General features: G+C 37.9%; 1 non-coding gene across 1 annotated transcript; it reads right to left on the reverse strand.

The window, feature by feature from the left end:
• Window positions 1-3,170: 3,170 nt before the first annotated feature.
• On the reverse strand, window positions 3,171-3,277 carry LOC145633519 (small nucleolar RNA R71). Its single transcript, XR_014112839.1, has one exon. It is a non-coding gene; the product is annotated as a small nucleolar RNA R71 (small nucleolar RNA).
• Between the last annotated feature and the right edge of the window lie 10,187 nt (window positions 3,278-13,464).

Here is a 13,464-nt window from a genome sequence, read left to right on the forward strand (position 1 = left end):
TATCTCAAAATACTTCTCCTAAGTACTCCAAGGAGACCATACTTGACCCAAGGTTCCATCCTTAAACCAAGGCATGAAAGCTATAACTAATTGAGGGTTTGGACCAAATCAACTCTACTTTTTATTTAATTTAATTTCAGTTTGATTTATATTTTAATTAAAGTTATTAACATTTTATTCATGATGTAGAAATTCAAGGAAACGTGAAAAGTGAGTAATTAATCAGTTAATTACTCTTATTTTTATTCTTGTTGCTGGTATCATGATTAGGTTTATTATATTTGATTTGACTAACAATTTATTGTTAAATTGCTTCCAAAATTAATGTTTATTCTATTATATTTATTGATCACCATATTGCATGTTTAAAGGGAATATGCAATTGAAAATCATGCCTAATAAGATAATTTGGACGACCGGTTTAGGTTAATCTTGTTGTTAATTGAAGTGATCAATAATATTTTAGAATTATATGTTGCATTAATATTCAACCAATTTAGCATAAAATATTTTGGAGCAAATTGAATCTTTGTTTGCATGCCTTTGAGATCGCAGGAATCACTTTTCACAATAAGAATCGAGTAGAGGCCAATACGGGCGAATGTGACTCAATGACTTACTTCGTACCATCATCCCTGATCCTCCTTTAGTGGTTCCGAACCATATGGAGTTAGTAATATCATGGATTATGAATGGGTGTAACCTTCACGGGTTAATCGTTGTTGCTTATCGTTGTCCCTTAATCGTGGTTGACTTTTATGATCCGTGAACGGTTTACAAGTTCCTTAAAAACTTGTTGGCGGCTCCCTAATTTCCTTGTCCCCAATCTTATTATGTCAATTCCCACTTCCTATGAGTGTCAAACATATTCACAACATGCTTTAACGCAGGCGCACTTCGAACGATGCCTACAATATGCTAGTCATAATTGTGGGTTTTTATGCAGCAATTGAAACTTATACAACAACTTGTTTAGTTTCAATGAGAAACGACAACAGAGGATGTGTACTTGTAACGTACTACCTTCGACACATGGTTATTATTTCCATTACACTTAATGAGACCACACGTTGTCATTTGTAACATGAGGTGAATCATGCTCATATTGTTGCTTTGATTCGATTACTTCTCAAATTTCTTCAAGATTTTTGAAATCACTTTTCTTGAACTCTTTCAAGGCTCTCAAGCTGTTCGAGATTCTTATACTTCCACTGCCTTTTGAGGAGGCATATTGATGTGTCCAATTTATGGATTGTTTTACCCCCGTCCCTTGGTCATAATTAGTAGTGTTTTTGGCTCTTTAGAGCCACTTTTATTACTAATTGGTGTTTTCTAGTGTTTTTTTGTAGTTTTCCTTGAGTTTTGTAGGAAATTGCACATTTGGAGCGTTTTCCGGGTTTTTCATAGAGCAACTACGGACATTAGGAGGACACGACCATCTTTGAAGCCCAAGACCGGTTAGAGCTGGTGATTAAGGGCTTGGTGTGTGATACCGGGGCATTTGGACCGAGTATTCAAGACCCGAAGAGGAAATCCGGATTGGGCCGAAGAATCAAGCCCAATCGAAGTCCAAGCCTCGAGGAAGAGACCGGGCCCGATCGAGCAAGCTTGCGCTCGATCGGGCGGGCGCGCAGAAGAAGACATCAGGAAAGGTGCACCCGATCGGGTGAGCGTTAGCTCGATCGGGCCCGGATGCCCAGGAGAAGTTTGAAGAAAAAGGCGGGCCGCCCGATCGGGCGCGTGTTTTGTGAGGCACCTGATTGCCGAAATCTTAGTTTTTAATTAGGATTATTGTTAGAGTTGTTTAAGTACGATTTTAGTACGGAAATTTTGTTTATCTTCTCTTTTAGACTTTCTCTCTCTACTTAGAATATTTTCTCTCTCTAAAATTCTCTTAACTTTGTTCTTAATTCAACTCCTTAATTCAGATCACTTTTGGTAAATTATTTTCCTATTGATTGATTTAATGCTATGCAATACGGTTTGGCCAAATTTAATTTTATGAGTTAAGCAATATTGATTCGAGATTCGAGAGATGAGAATTGATGTTTAGGCTTAGTTTCAATAGGCGGACTAATTTATAAATGGTTAAGTCGAGATTCGGGAGATGAGATTTAATACCGATAAATTAACTCTGTGATTGTAATACGTAGCAAAAGCCCTTTATAATCTGATTAATTGATGCATTGATGATTGATTGTTATGTTTTACCGTGGAATTTTGTTTATTGGTAAACTATGCCCTAGGATTTTCTTTCCTTGATTTACCTCTTATTTTATTTCCTTCATACTCTTACTTTTAGTAGTTTAATTACCCTTTTAATAATAAATTGGTTACTTGATAATTTAGATTGCTTTTAATTAATTAGGAATAAATTGACGCGTTTCCCTGTGGTTCGACCCTTCTTCCCTATCTACATAGTTAGTTGATTTAGGTTTTATTTTTTATTAGGTGAATACGACTTTAGCTTGTCAAATTTTGGCTCCGTTGCCGGGGAAACGGTTTTATTTTTATTTTCTAATTATTTCTTGTAGTCTAGATTATCCCCTCTTGTCTCAAAGAACGTTAGTTCTTTGAGGCAATTCTCATATTTGTCTTTTAGTTCTTTGTTTATGCCCAGGTGTTCCAGATCAGGTTACATTCCATTCGATGCTGAGATCGAGTGCTCGTTTCATAGGAAAAAGAATCTTTATAGACAAATCCTAGTGGGTTCTGAGGAAAATAATAATCGAAGAGGCCCTCCAACTAATTCTAGTGACTCAGAAATTCCTTCAGATTCTGAATCAGAGATGGCGGTACAAAAGAAGCTCAGTGACTACTCGCAAGCAAAGCTCACAGATTTTCCACACCTTACTCCCACTCCGGCCCTTGATGGAGTGCAATTTGAAATCAAGCCCCAATTTATCACCATGATAGAGAGGAAGCAATTTAGTGGAGCTAAGGGTGAAGATCTTAATCTTCACATTGCAGATTTCTGCCAATATTGCAACACCATTAGACAAGCCGGGGTCATGCAGGACCAAATCAGGGAGATTCTTTTTCCCTTTTCATTATGTGGAAAAGGTAAATTATGGTTTAATGGTTTGAATAGAACTGCACTTGGTATTACTGACTGAGAAACTCTTGCCTTGAATTTTTATAATAAATATTACCCGGCAGAGAGAACAGCCGTACTAAGGAGTGCTATCCAGATCTTCACCCAAGAGGCCGATGAAAGTTTACATGAGGCTTGAGAGAGGTTCAAGGATCTACAGAGTGAATGCCCCCACTATAATCTGGCACAATGACAATTGATCCAAGATTTCTACAATGGACTTGGAAATTCATCTAGATTAGTTCTAGATTCTGCAGCTAGTGGGAGATTCATGAATCTAAATGTGGACGATGCAGGACAGGTTATCGAAGATATGACAATACACAATTCCCAATACGGGAATCCGAGAGGGTTTGCAAATAAAGGAAAACATAATGTTGATTCCGTATTCTTTTTGCAAGCTCAGTTAATATCGATTTGTCAGAAACTAGATAATCTTACTGCTACTCCTAACTCTGTAGCTAATGTTTCAGCTGTTGCTAACAATGAAGCTTTTTGTGAAAATTGTGGAATTATAGGGCATTGGGAGCAAGATTGTAGGAATTCCATGGAACAAGTTAATGCCTTCCAAACCTATAGGCAAAATAACCCATACTCCAACTCTTATAATCCTGGTCTCCGGAACCATCCATATCTTTCTTACCGGAGTACCAATGTACAAAACCCTCCACCTCTACAATAACCACAACAGCAACCTCCACCACAGCAGAAATATTACCATCCTAATTCTGGCCAGAAAAACCAAGCACAACCCTCATCATCTTCTGACCCTGCTATGACAGAAATTAGAGCAATGCTTACCAACATGCAAAAGCATATGGAGAGTAGGGATGCGCAAATTGATTCAATTTTAGCTCATAATAAAATCATGGACAATCAAATTGCACAACTTTCATCTACCCTACAAACCCGTTAGTTGGGAGCTCTACCATCACAACCAATCCATCCCACAGATCATGCCAATGCAATCACTCTAAGGAGTGGTTCACATTATGATGGACCTCCTATGCCAAAGGAAGATGGACCAGTTCCTGATCCAGATTCCTCTATACCAAATGCTAATCCTGCTAACCCTGCAGGGCTACAAAAAGATACTAACTCTTATAATGTTTCTTTGCAGGGTAAATCTCATGATAAGGGAGGAGATGTGCATAGCCCAGTTATCAAACTACTGTTCCCTAATAGACAATTGAAGAGTAAGTTTGATAAACAATTCGGTAAGTTATTGGAGGTTGTGAAAAACTTGCAGGTAATAGTTCCTTTCACTGATTTAATCACTCAGGTTCCTGCATATGCTAAATTTATGAAAGACATTCTGACTAGGAAAAGGGCCTTTAATGAGGTAAAAACTGTAGCTTTTACAGAGGAATGTAGTGCCTTATTGCAAAATAAATCCCCTCCTAAATTAAAGGATCTTGGTAGTTTTTCTATCCCTTTTCATATAAAGAATGTTTTTATTGATAAAGCTTTGTGTGATTTGGGTGCCAGTGTCAGTGTCATGCCATCATCTGTTTGTGCTAAACTTAATATGGGTGATTTAAAAGTTACTAATATAACTTTGCAAATGGCAGATCGTTCTGTTAAATACCCTTTAGGTATTTTAGAGGATGTCCCTGTCAGAGTTGGTAAATTTTTTATCCCTGTTGATTTTGTTGTTTTAGACATGGCAGAGGATACACAAATTCCCATTATATTAGGTAGGCCTTTCCTCCATACTGCAGGAGCCATTATTGATGTCAAAAATGGTAAACTAACCCTTTATGTTGGTGATGATAATGTTACTTTTAATTTAGGGAAAGTTTTGAAATGACCTATGCTAGAGGAAAATTGTTGTCTTATTGATGTAATTGATATAATGGATGATATTTGTGATGATAGCTTGCTATAGGTTCTTGCAAGGGATCCCTTGGAGGAAATTATTTGTGGGAATTTATCTGCAGATAATGCAAGCATCTGGGGTAATGAAGTACATGCTATTGAAAAAGCTCTTTCCCTAAAAGAGTTAGACCCCAAGAAGACAATGAAGGTAGTAAATTTAGTTTAGGAATCGAAACCTGCAGAGGTTAAGAAACCTGAACTAAAACCTCTCCCTTCTCATTTAAAATATATTTTTCTTGATGAGCAGGAACTATACTCCGTGATCATTAGTACTGCACTTGATGAACTACAAACTTCCCAACTTCTAGGGGTTCTTCAAACCCATAAGAGAGCAATTGGGTACAGTATTGATGTTCTCAAGGGTATTAGCCCTGACTTTTGTATGCACATGATACATTTAGAGGATAACTATAAGCCCTGCATTCAACTCCAGAGAAGGTTGAATCCTAATATGCAAGAGGTAGTCAAGAAAGAGGTTATGAAATTACTTGATGCAGGTATTATCTACCCTATTTCTGACTCCAAGTAGGTAAGTCCTGTGCAGGTGGTGCCTAAAAAAAGGTGGGATGACTGTGATTACAAATGAGAAAAATGAATTAATCCCCACTAGAACTGTTACAGGGTGGCGTATGTGCGTTGATTATCGTAGATTAAATACCGCCACTAAAAAGGACCACTTCCCCCTTCCCTTTATAGATCAAATGCTTGAGAGGTTAGCTAACCATAAGTTCTTTTGCTATATGGATGGGTATTCGGGATTTTTCCAAATTCTAATTCACCCTGAAGATCAGGAAAAGACTACCTTTACATGCCCTTATGGTACTTTTGCATATCGTAGGATGCCCTTTGGTTTATGTAATACCCCCGCTACCTTTCAATGTTGCATGATGAGCATTTTTTCTGATTTCATAGAGTCTATCATGGAAGTCTTTATGGATGATTTTAGCGTGTATGGTTCTTCATTTGATGCATGTTTAATAAATTTCGCTAAAATTTTAAAACGATGTGAAGAATGCAATTTGGTGCTAAACTGGGAGAAATGTCACTTTATGGTGACAGAGGGAGTAGTTTTAGGTCACATTGTATCTGATAAGGGCATACAAGTAGATAAAGCTAAGATTTCCGTGATTGAGCAATTACCTCCCCCATTTAATTTAAGGGAGTTAGAAGTTTCCTAGGTCATGCGGGGTTCTATCGTCGCTTTATCAAAGATTTTTCTAAAATTGCTAAGCCACTAACTTAGCTTTTACTCAAGGATGCCCCTTTTATTTTTAATGACGAGTGTCTTGAGGCTTTTAACAGGATTAAGCAGGCTTTGATATCGGCACCCATCATATGTGCTCCCGATTGGAATATACCTTTCGAGATTATGTGTGATGCAAGTGACTTTGCACTAGGAGCCGTGCTCGGACAGAGAATGAACAAAGTTTTGCATGCTATTTATTATGCAAATAAAACTTTGGATGAAGCCCAAGTCAACTATGCCACTACGAAGAAGGAGTTTCTTGCTGCGATTTATGCTTTAGAAAAATTTACATCGTATCTTGTTGGTTCTAAAGTCATTGTTTTTACTGACCATGCAGCTCTGAAGTACTTGATAGCCAAGGCAAAATCAAAGCCTAGTCTACTCCGTTGGGTTCTTTTGCTACAAGATTTCAATATTGAGATAAAAGATAAAAAGGGAGCAGAGAACGTAGTGGTAGACCACTTGTCACGTATCACGTATGATGAGGGTAAGGATTCTCTTCCTATAGATGATTCTTTCCCTTATGACAACTTGTATTTGCAGTTGTAGAGCAACACCCTTGGTATGCTGACCTTACTAATTATTTAGTGAATGGTACTCTACCTCTTGACTTGTCCTACCAACAGAAAAAGAAATTCCTTTCAGATGTTAAACATTATTTTTGGGATGATCCTTTTTTGTTTCGTGAGTGTGCAGATGGATTATTTCACAGGTGTGTTCCCGAATGGGAAGTTCACGGTGTTCTTACTAGTTGCCACACCTCACCATATGGAGGACATCATGGCCCCACCAAAAAGGTGGCCAAGATTAATGAGTCAGGTTTCTATTGGCCTACTATGTTTGAGGATGCTAACACTTTTGTGCAGGCTTGTGACTCTTGCCAGAGGACTGGCAACATTTCGCGGCGGCATGAGATGCCTCAAACTGGAATCTTAGAAGTTGAAATTTTTGATGTTTGGGGTGTTGATTACATGGGACTGTTCCCTTCTTCAAACAGGAACCGCTATATACTTGTCGCCGTTGATTATGTATCCAAGTGGTTCGAGGCCATTGCCACTCCTACTAATGATGCCAAGGTGGTCCACAGACTTTTCAAGAAGACTATCTTTCTAAGATTTGGAGTGCCTAGAGCTATAATCAGTGACGGAGGATCTCACTTTCATGAGCGGAAGTTAGACACCCTCCTTAAAAAGTATGGTGTTAACCATAGGACAGGTTTAGCCTACCATCCCCAAACTAGTGGTCAAGTTGAAGTTTCCAACCGTGAGATCAAGGCCATTCTAGAGAAGGTGGTGGAAAAATCAAGGAAAGATTGGAGCGATAAGTTGGATGACACCCTTTGGGCATACAGAACTGCGTTTAAGACCCCAATAGGTACTACTCCATATAGACTCGTGTACGGTAAAGCATGTCATCTTCCAGTGGAATTAGAATACAAGGCATATTAGGCTATTAAGGAGCTCAATTTGGTTACTTCAACTTAACCAACTCGATGAGTTTAGGTTGACGGCCTATAATAGTGCTCGTGTCTACAAGTTGAAGACAAAGAGATGGCACGACAAGATGATCCTTCCGAGAAAGTTCAAAGAAGGTGATAAAGTGTTGTTGTTTAACTCTAGACTTAAAATATTCCCAAGAAATTTGAAGTCAAGGTGGTCGAGTCCTTTTACCGTCAAAAGGGCCAACAAATTTGGTTCTGTGGAGTTATTCAATGAGCATGGTAACGAGTTCAAGGTTGATGGCCAAAGACTCAAGTTATATCATGAGGGGGCTACGATAGGTGCAGTTGAACTACTTCACCTAAGCAGTTCCGGTTCATCTTGAGCTTCAATGTGGTAAGAGGGTCGTGTGGGACCTAGATAAATCAGGGATTCGCGGGAGGCAACCCGTATTTCTTGCTTTCTAGACTAGTTTTTCCTTTATTTTCTTTTATAGAGAGGTGAGGAGAGCGCAATTTTACCTTTCATAAGTGTTTTTGTACAGGTATTTGATCATGAAGTAAAGAGACTTAAAGAGAAAAAGTTAGAAGAAAAAGAGCATTTCGATTTGGGTATGGGCCCAATCGGGCGAAGCTCGCCCGATCGAGTGCGCACTTAAGGGTCAAAATTGAGCAAAATGTGCCCGATCGGGCAAGGAGTCCCGATTGGGCACGCAAATTGAGTTTTATCGGAGCTTTATTTCGCCTAATCGGGAGCGCAAGAAAGGAAGAAAAATCAAGGGAAATTCGCCCGATCGGGCGGATTTTTGGAGAAATCGAGTAAAGTAAAAAGATATATCGGGCGAATCTTGCCCGATCGGGCGAAGCAAAAGGGCGAAATCCTTCGAGTTCGCGCCCGATCGGGCGGAGGTCGCCCGATCGAGCGCGAACTTCACAAATCTGGAAACACATTGTAATACCCTAACTTTTTAGAAAATATTTTGGAAAGTTGTTAAATTATTTAATTTGGAGCCAAAAGGAATTTTAAATTTTGGCGCCAAATATAAGTATTTAATCATTTGAATAATTAATTATTTTTGGATTTCTAAATTAATAATATAGGCTTAATTATCTTTTAAAGGTCGGTTTATATTTTATACTAGCAATTTCAAGAGTTTTTTTTAAAGCTAATATCTAATATGATTTACAACTAACTTAGTTTTAATATTATCTAAAATATTTATATTTTTGTTAATTACTTATTTAAGTATTATTTTCATTTATTTATAAAAAAAAAAAAGAAACGTGAATTGCTGATGGTTTTAAGAATGGATGATTTTATCATTTTAGTTGTTAATAAGTATATTTTAACTTAACTTCTAATCCTCTTCTTCTATCTCATTTTGTTCTTATCTTCCTTCTCCCAACCATACGTATATCCATTTTAACTTTCTTATCTTTTTAACCCAACTGTTAATCTAGACTTAATTTGATTCAAGTACCTTAACAACCCCAAAAACTTATCACATTTTATAGTAATCATATCACACCTTAAGCTCTATCCTTTCTACACCCTCAACACTATAAATAGACCCTTAATTCTTCCCACTTATTCACACCAAAAATCAGAAATTCTCTTCTTTACTCTCTATCTCATCACGCCTTCTTCTTACTCTATCTAGCTTAAATAAACTATGCAACCCATAACCAAGTTGTTGCCACCGAACAACTACCTCTTCCGCCACCAACGACCACCCAACTATACTAATAGCACTATTTTGATAAAGGTTAATATTTAGGTAGTTCATGCACAATAGAATGGTGTTTTTGGTTTTGTGTTATTTTGTTAACCTTATATTAATTAAGGTTATTTTATTTGTGTAGGATGAGTCTCTCGATCGTGGTCAAGTTTAGTAGTCGTACCTTTTTGTTCTCGTGATCAAGGTATGTATAGGTGGCTAGGTCCTTGATACAACTTTTGAATGCGTGTTTTGTATAATGTTTGTTTTAATGATTGTTTGAATAAATGTTGCGTATGAATATTTAAGTTAACAATTTTCATGACAAGTTAAAGTATATAATTTTATGATTTGAAGGTTTGATCTCTAAAAGTGTTGATCGATTTAATAAAAGTTGTTTGATTTATAAATCACTTGATTCAATTAAATGACACCTCATTATGAGCCTGAGTATTTGATATTTTAATTGACCCTCTACCCGGGACTGATTAAGTAAGACCATGAACTTTGTATGATCTGGTCTTTCCTCAAGTATAGTATAACTTGCTTGGGGGGTGTGCACAGTTAGGTGAGGAAAATTGGTTTAGAAATATATCAAAAATTGAGAAGTTTATAAATTGGAAATCTATTGGTTTGGAAAGCTTTTATTGATGGATATTACTACCCTTGGAAGGTTTAATTATTTTTGGAAATTTAAATTTTGGAAAATGACTCGTGAAAGGTTTAAATTTAAATTGTTATTTCGAAAGCATGTTTGCCTAATAAAAGTATTTACATGCCTTGCACTTATACGTACTTAGCGTTTTTGCTAATCTGTTTTCCTTTTTGTTTTGGTTCGCCCTGTTTACCATTTTGGTAAGCAGTCTTGATTTCAGGTATGAAGTTTTTCGTGCGCATACTAGAGTCGGGATTGGGATCACATAGATAGGAATTAGTTTTATTTATTTATGGACAAGTTTTTATTGGTTTATTTTGAAACAGTTATTATGGTTATTCATATTATTAATAAAAGTTAGTTATCTTTCCGCTGCAATTTGAGTAATTAATTAAGCCTTACGTTTTCACGTGGCGGTAATACGCCCAAGTCTATCTCTACGGTATTTCTATACGTAAAAATATAATATTTACGTAGAGGGAGATTTGGGGGTGTTACACACATATCTCGCCAGATCGGTCGAGGCTCGCCCAATCAGGCGCGCCTATTTTTGGTCGGGCCTTTATTTTCTTTTCTCCTCCTTTATTTTCTTTTTCCTTCTTACTTCTTCATCTTCATTCACACTTTCTCTCTCTAAAACCTCCATTTTTAAACCTTCAAACTCACTTTCCTTTCAAGATCTCCTCAAATTCATCCATCAAAACTCCAAAAGTTTTACATATTCTTCATCTTTACACCTTCCTCTACATTCTCCACTAAATGTCTACCACTTTCTCTCAAGAATTCTCAAAACCCTTAGAGAGAGGAAGCTTAAAATCCTACCATTCACACATAAAATGGCTTCAAAAAGATAAAGACAACAAAGGGGTGAAGGTTCAAGGCAACAACAACAACCGATGGTTGACCCGGAGCTTCAAATTCTGGGATGGGATGAAGTTGTCATCACCTCAACCGAACAACGAGCTAGGATGCTTAACGTCATCCAGAGGCAGGTAATTTCTATTCGCTTTGTGCATCATCCTACTTTGTCTAGGTTAGGAATTGATAAACCGGTAAAAAAATTGTTCAAAGGTATAGGAATGAGTGGGTTTTTTTAAATGCATTATGACACCTATGATTATTTGGCTTTAGAATTTGTTTCTAGTTTCAATGTTATTAAAACTAATGCTTTGATCACTCATGTCCAATTCCGATTGCTAAACAATGATGTGCGTTTAACTTTAAATGAATTTGGAAAATTGTTTGAGCTTAAATCGGATAACCTATTGAACCCTCCCAAGACCACATTTCCGTGATTTATAAAACACTCACCGGGGAGGGTTTACTCAACCTCCAACATGCCAAAGGGACGTGGATTCAACATCCCGTCCCAAATTTTTGGCAAAGGTTTGTCGGCCTCACAACCTTTAGGAGGCATGAACCGGCAAACGTTAGGAGGGATGAGCTTGAATTATTGGCTTCCTATATGATCCCCAATGCTGAAAACCTAAACATACCGCATAGGATAGCCCAACATTTCCAAAGGGCGGCCAATGCGGCCGAGGAGGGTAGGTCTAGGGCGCCTATCTATTTCGGGGGGTTGGTTACCCATATAGCGGTAAAACACCTAGGATGGACCCCGACCGGCCATAGGAAAGTGGAGGGTTCTACCCTCATGGACCTAGCCTACTTAGGAGGCCTTAACTCGGTGCAACCTATGGGAGGTGAGACATGGTGGATAGTCCACCGGGAGTCGAGTAGGAAAGATTAAGCTTTTAAGCTACCTAACCCCGCCTTGACCAAATTTGAGAAGGGGAAGCCTTCCTACACCTTTGAGTTAGACGATCAAGGCAAGGTTCAAGAGCCTCACTATTCACCACCACCCCACCTTTCACCCCAATACCAACCACCACCCTAACCCTACACATATTGCATACCCACCTCCTCCGTTGATTCCAACATAGACCCCCATGCCCCATATGACTTCTCGGCTTTTAGGAGCCAACTTGACCGGATTGAGAGAGGGCAAGGGAGAGTGGAGGGTATGGTGAAAAACCTAGACTCTAGGTTAGGCACCCTAGATAGGAGGGTTGGCCATGTAGAGAGGAACCTCGGGAGGGGTTTATACCCTATGTATGACGATTATGCATGCCGAGGAGCTATCCCCCCCCCCCCCGAGGCACTAGTTCCCGATTGGTTCCAATACCCCCAAGGAGGGTATTCGACCCCCAGATCCTATGGTACTTATGTGGACTACTCTTCCGTCCATGGTTATGGGGTTTATGCTCCTTTTGGGGGGATGAGGGGGAATATAGACCCTAACTACTTTGCAGGTGGTTCGGGCTATGGTGGTGCTGGTACGAGCCATTAAGGCGCCGACTCGAGCTATGGAGGAGGCTATCAAAGGATGGATGAGGATGATGATGAGGATGAGGAGTAGCTTCTCCTAGCTACACCCCCAAGTCAATGAGGGCATTGCTTGATTTGGCTTGGGGGGAAGATATCTTGTACATATGGTAACTCTTTCTCTCTTTTCTCTATTTATCGCTTTCTAGTATATATTTTATTGATTTTTAGTGTAGTTTTTATTGCTTTACCATATGAAAAAAATACAAAAAACATTCAAAAATATAAAAATTCAAAATATACGTTCCAATGAATTTTAAATCATGCTTCCTTATGTCCCATACTTGGAAAATATTGTTTTGATTCTTGGTATTTGATAATGAGCTTTGTGAATTTGTTGATCATGATTTGAAGTTTAATTGTTTGGATGCCTAAACATGCGTCAATTTTGCCAACTATTTGTGAATATAGTGCTTGACTAGTTGATTTTGTTAGGAATTGTGTGATAGTTCCTAGTATGTCAAGGAATTTGAGTATTGGTTTGCAACTATTAGTAATGTTTGTATGGCTCAATATTATGCACATTGAGGAGGACGAAGACATTTGTTCTCTTAGGTAGCTTTCAGACGATATTAGATACATTTGTTCCCTTCTTGCTACCCATTTTGTTGCTTGTGCCCTTTTTATTGATTATTTAGCCACATTACAAGACTATATGAGCCCCATTGGTTACTAGTCCCAAGCTTGGCTTGGGGGAGCTATTAGTTGGTGAGGTGAGAGAGTTGTGGTGTGCACTTTATTTGCACAATGTGGGAATAAAAGAAGAGTGATTGTTCTTTTGATATTATGATTGGAAAAATATTGTTGATTTGTGTTTAAAAGTTGAAATTTTCCAATGTGAAATAAAAGAAAAAAAAAAGAGCAAAGAAAAAAATTATTTCAAATGTTCAAATGTTCTATGTGAAGGTTGCTTTAAAAAAAAAAGAAAAAAAATTCAGAAAAAAAAAGTTCAAGTTTGGAAAAAAGAAAGAAAAGAAAAAAAGAATGAGTTCAAAGTTTGTTTTAATTCACTCTGTTTCCTATTATCATACTTTGTGAGTGAATGTGTAA

This window comes from Chenopodium album, chromosome 5 (genome assembly GCF_948465745.1).
Source record: "Chenopodium album chromosome 5, dcCheAlbu1.1, whole genome shotgun sequence".
Classification (NCBI taxonomy): Eukaryota; Viridiplantae; Streptophyta; class Magnoliopsida; order Caryophyllales; family Amaranthaceae; genus Chenopodium; species Chenopodium album.